At 40.2% G+C, this 12751-nt stretch overlaps 1 long non-coding RNA gene across 1 annotated transcript in view; it reads left to right on the top strand.

Annotated features, from left to right (window-relative positions):
- Positions 1-291: 291 nt before the first annotated feature.
- LOC144295503 (uncharacterized) overlaps positions 292-12751 on the top strand; it is a 34491-nt gene continuing 22031 nt past the window's right edge. Inside the window, exon 1 of the long non-coding RNA XR_013362635.1 lies at positions 292-396. This is a non-coding gene — a long non-coding RNA (uncharacterized LOC144295503). The remainder of the gene's footprint in view (positions 397-12751) is intronic.

Raw genomic sequence — 12751 nt, 5'->3', positions numbered from 1 at the left:
GTTTTTAAGCAGACATAATCAGCTTTGTTTTCCTGCAAATCCATTCTACTAACCAATGTGGAGGATGGGCGGAAGCAGGCAAGTGGCACCAAGTGGAAGACTTTTCTGTAGTTTGAATCAGCTTAACACTTTTTTTTTCTCCCTTTTTCACCAAGCAACATGGGTCTGCAGCTATATGCTCTCTAACCCCTCAGGAAATCATTCTAGGTTCCTACCTTTAGTGTTGACCCTGCCTGCTTGCTCTGGCTCCTGCTTCATTGGTTTAACCTGTGTTTTTTCTCTCTGTCCTCAGGACAGCAGCCCTGCAATTCAAGAGGAGAAAAAGATTGGAGAGACATCTTTGAGGTACAGTCCATTAGCTCAGTCCACTTAGTCCACACTCAGGAGATTGCTTTGGTAACTTGCATTTATTTTTCTCTTTCCTATTTCTCCTCATCTCTGCCCAAGCTCCTGTAGTTTCCCTGTCTGTTCCGATTTAGGGACACTTCTTTTGTCTGGGACTTTTCAGCTATCTCAAGTTCAATCAGTTCGAGAATTCAAGCTTTCACTCCTTCTCCTTCCCCAACCAGTTCTCTCAGGGTTCATATAACGACCATGTTAACATGCTGTTCCCCTAAAGAAGTCTCTGAGTGTAAAAGGAACGAAATCTCATTACCCAAAGCTAAAATGAATATCTACCGGGCACTATTCTAAATGCTTTGCACGGATACATTCATTTAAGCCCACTATATTAAGGACTTCTCTTCTGTCTTTAAAAAACACACCTTATGATACAAGTATTATTGCTCCCATTTCACAGTCAGAAATTGAGAGCCTTTGCAATTTCAAGCAGATGTGAAAGATCTGGTATGATGGGAACTTCCTTTATTTTCCTCAAATCCCTCTTCACCCAGCAAACTTCTACTAGAACCATAGATCTATAGAATTCTAGATTCTCAGAATGGGAAGAATTTTACAGGTAATTTTTTTCAGCCCCACTGGCAAAGCACCAGTATGTGTTCTGGGCCTTGGTACATTGATTACTTTACTCCTTCGTTCACTCACTGTGGATGGACCACTGACTCTTTGTCTAGATACTCACTACAGTGAAGTGTGCTTTGCCTTTACGGTCATCTGTCTAGCATTGGCTTCAACACTTTCAGTGACAGGGAACTCACCACCTCCTGAAACAGACTATTCTGTTATATATTTAGTTTGTGAGATTTCTTATTTTGAGCCAAATCCATTCCCCTCCAGCTTCCAGTCACCAGTAACAATTTTACTCTGTGAGACCACATAGAACAAGTTTAATCTTTCTTCCATGTAATAATCCTTTAATTATTTGAAGACTTTTAAAAAATTTCTATCCCCTCTACCAGGTCTTCTCTGATTATACTTCTATAGTCCTTCATGTGGAGAGTTTCAAGTCTCTTTAGGATCTCAGTGACTCTCCTTATGTTGTGCCTATCTAAACATACCCACTTCATCTTCATGAGCCTGTGCACACTGCTCAATGCTCTGCGCAAGCCTCCAAGCCTGTTCTGCTTTAAGAAGGGTAGGAAAGAGTTACTATTACTTCCTTCTTGCCTTATATTAACTCATAACATTTGCAATTAGGTAATTGTGTTGTGTCCATACTCTTAAGCAAGACAGCAAGAGTGGCAAAGTCCATGAAATACATTGTTTTCAGTAGTATCCCCAGCAGAGGGCCTGGTATGTGTAAGTATGCAATTAATGTTCATGGAATGCATGGATAACTTATTGAATGAGTACATTGCTATTAAAATAATGAAAAAGAACATTCTTATTTTTCTAAATAGCACAGAATGAGACCCACCAGGCCAATTGGCCCATTTTCAGGCAAGAAAACAGATCAGAGAAGTCAACGATTTTCTTAAAGTCACACAGCAGAGCTAAGACTAGAACTCAGGCCCACTGACTCCCACTTCAGAGTGACAGGGCAGTTGCAGATGTCAAGAGGGTATGGCAGTAGTGGTCAATACGAGACAGCCATTGTATAACCTCTGAGTGCCAGGCATCTGGTGTCTTCTGGGGTCCTGCGCAAACCACAGTGGAGTAGCCTTTGCCACCCTGCCTCACTTCCAGGTCAGGAGCCTACTCCTGGGACAGGGCTGTGTTCAAGGAAGCTTTGGGCCTCAGCTGTGTATTCAGGGCTTTTTCAGGGCCCACATAAAGCTCAAATATTGATTTGGCTTCTCTCCTCTAAGATCTCCTAAGCTGCACTGGGAGAGGACTGACAAATAAGAAACAGCCAAGGATGTGCCCAGAGAATTATTCCAGGGAAATGAAATGAAGTGTTGGCAGTACAATGAAATAAATTCTGTTTTTGTTCTGCTCAAGCTCACTGAGAGGAAGGAAGGAAGCTGAGGCCATTATAATTCTTAGAAAACACAGCAAAACTGGATGTCAGTTACTGCTTGCTCCTGTATGCGTTGTTCATAGATGTGTCTGGCCTGATCACAGGAGAATTATGGCTCTCATACCATAAACAGTGCTGATCCATATCCTCCCTTGGAGACTATGAGGGGGATTCTGCAATAGTATTTTATGGCTTGAAACAACGTATAATATAAGTCCCTAATTGGATGGTAATGGTCTCTTCTGTCACCCAGTGCTATAGAAGTGCCAATAACAACACAAAAAATGCTTACCATTGTTAAACTCTGTGGTTTCATTCATTCCTCACAATAGGTATTATCCCCATTTTATAGGTGAGGGATCAAGGTACAGAGAGCCAAGTTTGAAACCAGATCTGCCTAATGCTAAAGCCAGTTTTCTTAACCCTATGCTCAGCACTTATATAACGAGTTAGGAAAATTAATATTAATCTAGGCATGGTTCTCCTGTTTTTGGCAGAGACTTTTTCTTCAGGGCCTTCACACATTGCTATCTTTCTGCCTCAAATGTCCTCACAACACACTCCCAACTTTACCCAGTTTCTCCTCACCTTCCTGGATTCCATGCAAGTGCCTCCTTTTCCAAGAAGCCTTCTCTGCCCCTTGAGGTGAGAGGCCATCTCTTTAAGTTTGTGTGCCTCCAGTAGCTGGAATAAGTAGGTGCTCCTGATGGGTTTCAGTTATCAAATGAAAGACAAGCTCTGGAGCACCTGATAACCAGTAGGGTCATGTTTTCTAATCACATGGTGTTGGGATTGGTTTAAATGACTTCCTCTAGGAATGGAGGTTTTGCTTTTGTCTGTGTCTCCAGCTGAGCACTTGGCAGGAGTAAATATGAAATGATGTAAATGTAAAGCACCCAGAAAAATTCTACCAAAGAAATACTACAATAAACAAAAGACAGAGCTGGGAGGGGATGAAGAAAATCTTTCTAGGTGGCAAAGCATAGCAGGAAGTAGCTGAGACTCTGAGGGAGGGAGACCTAGGTTTAAACCCCAGCTCTGTCACTGCCTGACACTTGATCTAGCAAGCGAAGGATTATCTCCAAAACTCAGTTTCTTCATCAGAAGACTGGGGAAAATACTAATGTCAACACTGTAGGCCAGCTGTGAGAATTATTTACAGTCCTATGTCTTAGCATGAAGCTCAGCAGAATGTTAGTACCAGCAAATGGTAGCACTTTTTATGTAGCTGCATACTTCCCTCTTTTCCAACAGATATGTGAAGATCTTGAAAATACATTTTTCTTGAGAAATACTTTGACACTGAGATATGTCCAGAATGTTGCTAATCTGATATGTAGATGAGATGACTAGGTGTCTATGATTCCACATCAATGGTATCTGAAATGCAGGACTCATTTTTCAGTTTGGATTCTAGGCATATGTAATCTTCTTCCACATGCCACTCTTAAGCAGAATCAATCACTTGAACATAGTGCGTTTTATAATTTATATTTTATGGTAATTTTTATATTGCATTTTTTCCCCCTATACTGTGAGCTACTTAGGGCAGAAATTGCTTCTAATGTACCTTTCTTTGGGCTTTGTATATAGCACGATGCCAGGCATATAGGAGACACTTTATTTTAAGCACTTAACACAGCTGTTCTTGAAAGTTTGAAAGTTTTGTAAAGTATAATTACATTTAATATATGTCTCTCGTAAGAGGATGTGAGAATCAGAGAGTTAAGATGGGAAAGAAACAGAGAGCAAAGATGAGAAAGATTTAATTATACCTTCAGATACTAGGAGCTCTGCAAAATAGCTCCCCCCCCCTTGGGACATTGGAGCCAACGACCCCCTCCATGTCCACTGCTGTTCATACCGTAGCAAGAGCTGTTTCGGGGGTTTGGGTCATAGATGTGACTGGAGGGGGTCCACATCTATGCGGCTCACTTACCAATATCTCCCCAGTGTCTACCACAGTGTCAGGTATATAGCAAATACTCAGAAGTTACTGATCTTGAATGCTTTCTATCATTTGATAGGGAGAGAAGAGTCATGGGAAAGAATCCCAAGAGTCTTTTTTTCCCAGCCCTAGTAAAGTATGCCACTGACCTTCCTTGTAGGTGGTTTTCAGAGTTTATAGTATAGAAGGATCATGTGGAAAATATGTCAGGATGTATTTGGAGGTGGTGGTGAGGATGGAGGAGACAAAGTGCTGAGAGAAATCCTAGTCTGCAGGAGTGTGCAGGCCATTTTAAGGTAATGCTAACAAAGCAGCAGAGGCCAAATGTGTTCAGCAGGCTTATGACAGGGCCTCCAGGGTGACAGTGTCAGAATCCAGGAGGGGCAGAAACATCAGGGCAGCCTATTAACATGATGTGGGTCCTAATCATGGGATTGGACATGAGGGAGAAACTTGAGTTCCTGGATTACAGGTTGACTAGAACAAAGTAGGACACTTGTCCTTGGAGCACTGGGGTGCCAAGAATGCGAGTGAGACCAAGTTCAGAAACAGGAGTTAGCACTTGGGATGGGGACTGACGTGCTGCAGTTTTTGTGTACGACACAGACACAGCTCAAGCATCTGCCCGTGGAAACTGGCCTCTTGCATTATAGTCGTCATGCTGCATTGCAGTGGTCTGCTTATATTTCTGTCTCCTTCACTAAATGGTGAGCAACTTGAGAGCATGGGCCCTGTGTTCTTATTATTAATTATTATTATTATTATTACTAGTATTGTTTTTATATCTTCATGTCTCCAATACTTAGCTCAGAGCCTGGCCTATGATATCTATTCCTTAAGTGTTTACTGAATGATGGCATGAGTATATGGATGGGTGGATTTATGAATGATTTATTTTCCTTCTATCCTTTGGCCCCACATCAGGAGAGAGGTGTTTAAATCCTCCTGGAGCTGAAGCAATATGCATGTGGGAATTAAGTGGTCTCAGCTGTGGGGAGAAGCAAACCAAAGAGGTAGGGACCAGAAAAAGGAAAACTTTGAACAACTAGTCCTTAGTCATTGACCTTGGTTTGGCTGAATCAATCATTCTCGTCGTTTTTTTTTTTTTTTTTTTTTTTTTAATCACATCAGCTTATCAGAAAGGTGGAGAAGGTGGGAAATAGGGAGAAAAAGTTTACCTTGATAGTATATTTTATGCAGTTGTTTTAGTCACATTTTCAAATTTAAACCTTATGAGATTCTTATAATTCAAGATTTATGATTGCCCCTTTAAAGATTCAGAAACCGAGTAATTTGCTTAAGGCCACAGTGCTACTTGAGGGCTGTGTAGAACTGGAGGCACTCTCTAGTGCTTACTTTCATTTAGTGCTTACATTTCATTGAGGATAGGAGAAGAATATTATCAATGCATTGGATGCCAAGGGAGAGGGGGGTCTGAACTCCTATTTCACTCCACTACCCTTGAAATAGGGCCACCAAGACAGGAAAAACCACTTAGAACAGATTTCATAAATCCTCAATTTATTTTTAATGTTCTATCATATCAATTAATTATTAGCCACAGGAAAGTGATATTCATTCAGTTAATAATGGACATTTTGGGGGCACACATATTCTGTGGCACTTGGTATCAGCAACACAAGAATAATAAAAATACAGCTATCTTTTGTTGAGTAACTAGAAATGTGCTAACACTTCCCACCTATTCTCCTAATTCCTCCTTGCATGAACTCTAACAAGTAGATATCACCATCTCCCAATTGACAGGTGGAGGAAAGAAGGCTCAAAAGGTTAACTAAATTAACTCTATCGATATCAAGTTCTGACCTTGGATGATTCTTTCTGACTTTAACACCCATATTCTTCTTATTAGAGCATACATGTATCAGAGGTTCATAACCCATTCAGGGACTGTAAATGTATAATTAAATATAATAAATGATATAAGTGCTTTAATAGAAGTTACACAGCTCTGGTGGGGCTAATTAACTCTTTAACCAGAGAAGGCAGCAACGGTTCAAATTGTGTGGAGGTGATGTTCAAATTGTGCCTTAAATGAGGTATAGTTTATATCTGAGACTAAGTAACATTGTGTGTCAGTGATAGGTCAATTTAAAAAATGAGGAATAGGGGCACCTGGGAAGCTCAGTCAGTTAAGCAATTGGCTCTTGTCTTTGGCTCCGATTGCGGTCTCTGTATCATGATATGGAGCCCCAATTGGGCTCCATGCATGGCAGGGAGTCTGCTTGAGATTCTCTCTCCCTCTCCCTCTTCTTCTCCCTCTGTCTCTCCCTCCTACTCACTTTCTCTCTCAAAATAAATAAATCTTTGGGAGAAAAAAGGAATAGTTTGTAAAGAAAGTACTCATCTGCTTTGTGTATTAAAATAACTTTAATTCTCAGCAAATAACAGGTGGGCAGAAAAATGTGTTCTGTGTGTGCAGCTTCTTTTAGCTATAGTAGTGCCCATCACCTCCTATATCCCTGGGACCTGCCTTATTTCGACAATACCGTTGGCTGCTATGCCTGGGTTCATTTTCATGGTTAAACTGATGGACCGTCTGATGGTCCGTCTGTTGCCAATGAAAAGTATAAGTATTCTCATGCAAACCTTGAATAAAGGACTGTAACACAGTTCCAGTAAAGCTGTCAAACATCTCTTCTGAAGGGCAGAGTACATTTTTAGAGTTGTCTTTATGGGACCATGTTACTCACTCAGGGCTATGGCGCATTCAAGAATGTTTACAGAGATTCCCTGCTGGTACTGCAGGAGTTTGTGCGTAGATCTAAGTAATAAATGGGCAGTCATTACACATATGAGGGAGACATTTAGTATCCTACAGCGGGATTTATAAATAACTCTTCAAACAGCACCATCATCACAAGTTTATTTCCTCTTCCTTTCTGTTGTATCTTTTCACTAATCTCTCTTCTTCTAGGTTACCAAAACACATTTTCAAGTTTCCTTTCCTCAATTTTTTTTTCCTAAACATTGTCCCAGACAGCATGGTAGTTGTCTGTCCTGGGCTTCTTGAAGGTGGTCTGTTGTGTTAGCTCAGGGTTCTGGAGCTCTAAAGCCTGATTTGAATTATAGCTCCACAGCTTACCACCCCACAAACTCTTTAATGTTAACTTCCCCATCTGTAAGATGGGGTGATGATAGCACTGATCTCACTGAGTAGGTGTAATATCAAATGAGATGATGCTTGTAGGAGACGTTTCTGGTACATAGGGAGATCCTCAGAAAACGTTAGCTATAATAATGTTTTCTAGCACATTTCTTGGCACATAGAAGATGCTTGAATATGTTTATTCAATGACAAAAGAAGACACAAGTCATGGGAAAAATGACTGGCTTCTTTAAGGACCCAGATTTTGTGGCAGAGCTGAACCATGATCTACCTACCTCTTTTAAACCAAGGGCATTTCTTTTTCTAGAAGGTTTTCTTCCTTTAAAAATACCCTCTCCATATTTTAATCTTTGAAAAGAGGTTTGTATTATTTCTATTTATTTATATTTGTAAATGTCTTCTACTTCCAAAAAACTGTTTCATGAAAAGCCATCCAATATACTATTGTTTGTCACTTAAAAGATATGAAAAAATAATAAAGTGAGAGGGGATAGGGAGTTAGATCCAAAGCTATGAATTGAAGCCAGAGACAGAGGATTGAGCTCTGTGTTTGGTTCTGTGCTTCCTGGCAGTCAGGTGCATGCCCATGTGTGCCCACAGAAGGTTCTGGATTTGGAGCCTCAGAGATCTATATGGAACTCCCCCTTATAATTCTGGTGAGTTCTCCCTTGCTGCAATGTCCACATTCTCTCTTGAAATGTTTAACACAATGAGCAGCTATTAGACAGTCTTTCAAGTACTGAGACCTTGGTAAGCAGCAATAAATATAGATCAGCATATTTAGTGTTCACCCAAGGAGCTTGTGAGTGAATGTGCACTTGGTTCACAGTACCATGAGCCCGTGTTCCTTCCAGCTGCTCAGGCAAAAGGTCAAGTTGGAGAGTAGTCTGAGTCTGATTTTTGAGCTGGACATTTCCTTTAGACAGGCTGCAGATGGCCTGTGGTTTAGCCTGTCAGATCAATCACTGCTTGCACTTTACAAAACGATGGTCCAACCGAGGACACCTGTATTACCATACATACTTTATAACTACAATTCGCCCTCCAGGCTTCAACATGATCACAGATAATTAGAAGCTAGCTGGGCAGTAGGCATATCCTGTGATTCAGTTATGTGTCCTGCCAACTGCAAAGTGGACTTCCTTAACTTCAAGCCAATGCCTAGAGTATTAATTGGTATTGCCCAAGAAGTAAGGGAATCTCTAGCCACTGAGAAGAAGAACATGCATTTTCCATTTTAAATGACATGAAGAAAAAATGCTGTATTGGTGAATAATCTCTTGTTCTGGATGATAGGTGGAGAAATTATTCAGAATCCAAAAAATGCAGCCTAATGTCAGAAAGCTGTTCTTTTTTATTACATCTTCACAGAACCACTCTTTCAAATATTGTGGTTAATATTTGCTTCTGAATGCTTCTGAAACAACAGTACTTTCAAAAGCTGAAAACATCAATCATACATACATCCATCTATCCAGTGATCCATTCATGCAACAAAGATTTACTTCCATCTACTACTATATGGGGAAGAGTTTGATAGCCATCCTAGGCATATAGAGTTGAAACATCATGGTCCCTAAAGTCAAAGAGCCCCAAGAAAGGAAATATAAACTCTTTAGGTTGAAAGGAAGTTTAAATTTATATGGTCTAACTATCAAGAAGTCTGGTAGGGCAAATTTGATTTGCAGAGAAATTATTACTTTTAAAGGCTAAGGAATAATAAAGTGCTAGGAGTCATAAAATTGAATTGCTATGGATTCTCAGGTTGTGTAAAGACTATTTTGAGCTGGAGGCTACCATGGAAGGCTTCATGCAGGAAGTGGTATTTATTTGGGTCTTAAGAGGTGAGCTGACTGGTGGTCACAAAAGATGTGTCTATGTGTAGATCCCTAGAACCTTTGTATATTACTTTATATGCTACAAGAATAAGCATTAATTTATATGGCAAAAGATGTTATGTGAGTTGAAATATTTTGAGAGAAGGACCTTACCCAACTTCCCCTGGATTATCAAGGTGGGACCTGTTCAATCCAATTACAAGTATCTTTATAAGAATGAGACAGAGGAAAATTTGACAGACAGAAGAGAAAGAGGCAATCTGACCATGGAAGCAGATATTGGAGCGATGTGGACCTAAAAAAAAAATGTGGACAGCCATAGAAGCTGAGGAGGGTCCCTGGCCAGCTCCAGAAGGAGTAAAGCCCCGCTGACCCCTTGATTTTAAACTTCTTGCCTTCAGAACTATGACAGAATAATTTCTGTTGTTTTAAGCAACCTTTTTTGGTGGTAATTTGTTATAGCAACTTGTTATAGAAGTTATAGAAAACCAATACAGATAAGTAGGATTTTATTTTTTTTATTTTTATTTTTTATTTTTTTTTTAAGTTTTTTTTTTTTTAATTTTATTTATTTATGATAGTCACAGAGAGAGAGAGAGAGGCAGAGACACAGGCAGAGGGAGAAGCAGGCTCCATGCACCGGGAGCCCGACGTGGGACTCGATCCCAGGTCTCCAGGATCGCGCCCTGGGCCAAAGGCAGGCGCCAAACCGCTGCGCCACCCAGGGATCCCCGATAAGTAGGATTTTAATACATGCCATCAGAGTAAAAGGGCACCAGAGTGGAGGGAATCAGAGTGAAATATGCCCAACGTCACAAAGGTAAGAAGTATTTAAGCTGAAATTCTGATCTCCTCTTTCTCCTGGTGCCCTAAGCCTCTGCGCCGTCTGTACTACTTATTAACGAACGTTTTACTTGGCAATCAGAACACTTATCACAGTGCCTTATGATGTGGCTTCATTTACCTGTTTCTCCTACTAGACTATAAGGTCTTTGAGAGGAGAGACCTCATTGCTGGTGATTCTCCAGGCCTTGCACACAGTGAATTATAAGTATTTGCTGAACTGATGGCAACTGTAAAGCTCTATTCTAGGATGTAGTACATAGCTCAGAAAGCTTTGTTCTGTGTGTCTTAATTTGAAAGGGGTCAAGAGATATTAAGGCCCTCTTGTACTCCATTTCTATATTGCAAAAGGATTTTCCATTCTTTAAAGGAAATATTTGATATGTGGGGGCTTGGAGTAGGTGCAGTTGAGTAGTATCCATATGAAAGAGTTACTCTAGACTAGGTCTTGAGTATCCAGTGAGCACTATTGGCAAAGAGTCTAATTTCCTTCTGCTGCTATGTAGATCCCCATCAAAGAAAACTCCATTTCAGTCTTGCTTAAAGATGCTTTAGAGACATTTGGAGGAAATCAAAAAGCACCATGTATGGCATAGTTAGTTGTCTTGCCTCTTAGAAAAGTGATCCCCTAATGGGATTTTTTTTTTTTTAAAGAAACCAGGCTCTTGCTTCAAAGCCAGGGTTTCCCAAGGAATTGATTACTAGTTCTTACCACTTCTAGTTAGGACAGAACTATAGACATCACTTCTACTATGAAATGCAGCTTTTCCTCTAGATGTCAGAGATTGAGGTCTGTACTGGGAGTGCTGGTCCATGGAGAGGACTGTGGTCAGAAGCATGAGCAGTGGAGAGTCTGCCCTGGAGAGTGTATGACAACCTGTGCCTCATCAAGGATGTCATGTGAACCACAAAAGCAACCAGATCAAAAAGAGAGTTGGAAGCCCCACAGCATGAGAAAAAGAATGGAAGAGTTTGAAGTGAAGCATTTGTTTAAAAAAAAAAATAGCAAAGATAAGAAAGTGCAAGGTGTAAGGAAACATCATGAGGATTTGCATGGAGGGATCAATTCCGTGAAAGAGATATTTGTATTATAAGCCTGATAACCCTCTACAACATGTGTGCACACACATGCACACACATGCATGCACATGTGCATGTGCACACACATACACTGGCACAGCAGGACATGAGGGGGCAAAAGAGAGATAAAGAGTGAAAAGGGAAACAGGTGATGGGTTTTTAAAAATTAATAAAAAATTAAAAGAGAAGAAAAGAAGAAATTAAGATGGTGGGTCTGGCACTGTTTACCTATTTTCACACCCAGAAACCTCAAGTGTTTCCACTTTTATAAAAGAATTTTAAACTCTCCATCCTCCAAACTTTCTGCCTGCCAACTCTTACATGTATTGTGTGTGCCATTCTTTACCACACCAGCCCCTGCCCATGCATGCAACATGCACCACACTGCTCAGAGCTCCTCAGCATTTGTGTTTTCCTACCTTGGAATCTTCATCCACCATCTCCTCCACGTGGATGTTCATTCTTATTTCTTCTTCTCAGAACTTCCCTGCCATCTCCACTCTATAAATACAAGCCAGCATCACTTATTTATTTGTTTGTTCATTTATTTGACCAAGATTTGATGAAAACTTTTTCATAAAACACAAAAAACATTTATTTTCTGTTCCTGTTATTTTTCTATTTGGCACAGTTGTCCTATGTGACAGTGGCAGCTTCAGCTTTGTAAGTCTAGAGTGCTTTGTGTATGCCAATTCTCATGGATTTATTTTTAAAATCTTTCATTTAAATTCAATTCAGCTAACATATTCAGTATTATTAGTTCAGGAGTAGAATTCAGTAATTCATCAATTGCATGTAACACCCACTGCTCACATTACATCAAATGCCCTCCTTAATGCCCATCATCCAGTTATCCCATCAGCCTGTCAACCTCCCCTCCAGCAACCCTCAGTTTGTTTCCTTTGGTTTAGAGTCTCTTATGTTTCCCTCCCTCTCTGTTTTTATCTTATTTTATTTTTCTTTCTCTTGTCCTCTGTTCATCTGTTTTGTTTCTTAAATTACACATATGAGTAAAATCATATGGTATTTGTCTTTCTCTGATTGACTTATTTTGCTTAGCATAATACCCTCTAGTTCCATCTATGTCATTGCAAATGGCAAGATTTCATTCTTTATGATGGATGACTAATATTTCAATATATATCTCACATCTTTATTCATTCATCTGTTGATGGACCTCTGAGCTTTTCCCATATTTTGACTATTTTGGACATTGCTGCTATAAACAGTGGGGGTGCATGTGCCCCTTTGAATCACTGCTTGTATCCTTCAAATGAATACCTAGTAGTGCAATTTCTGGGTCATAGAGCAGTTCTATTTTTAACTTTTTAAAGAAAAGATTTATTTATTTATTCATGAGAGACACAGAGAAAGAGAGAGAGGCAGAGACACAGGCAGAGGGAGAAGCAGGGTCCTCACAGGGAGCCCAATGTGGGACTCGATCCCAGATTCTGGGATCACGCCCTGAGTTAAAGGCAGAGGCTTAACTGCTGAGCCACCCAGGCACCCTATTTTTCACTTTTTGAGGAACTTCCATACTGTTTTCCAGAGTA

This window comes from Canis aureus, chromosome 23, assembly GCF_053574225.1.
Source record: "Canis aureus isolate CA01 chromosome 23, VMU_Caureus_v.1.0, whole genome shotgun sequence".
Classification (NCBI taxonomy): Eukaryota; Metazoa; Chordata; class Mammalia; order Carnivora; family Canidae; genus Canis; species Canis aureus.
Note: the sequence above shows the minus strand (reverse complement) of the source record. Positions and strands in the feature narration are given on the sequence as shown.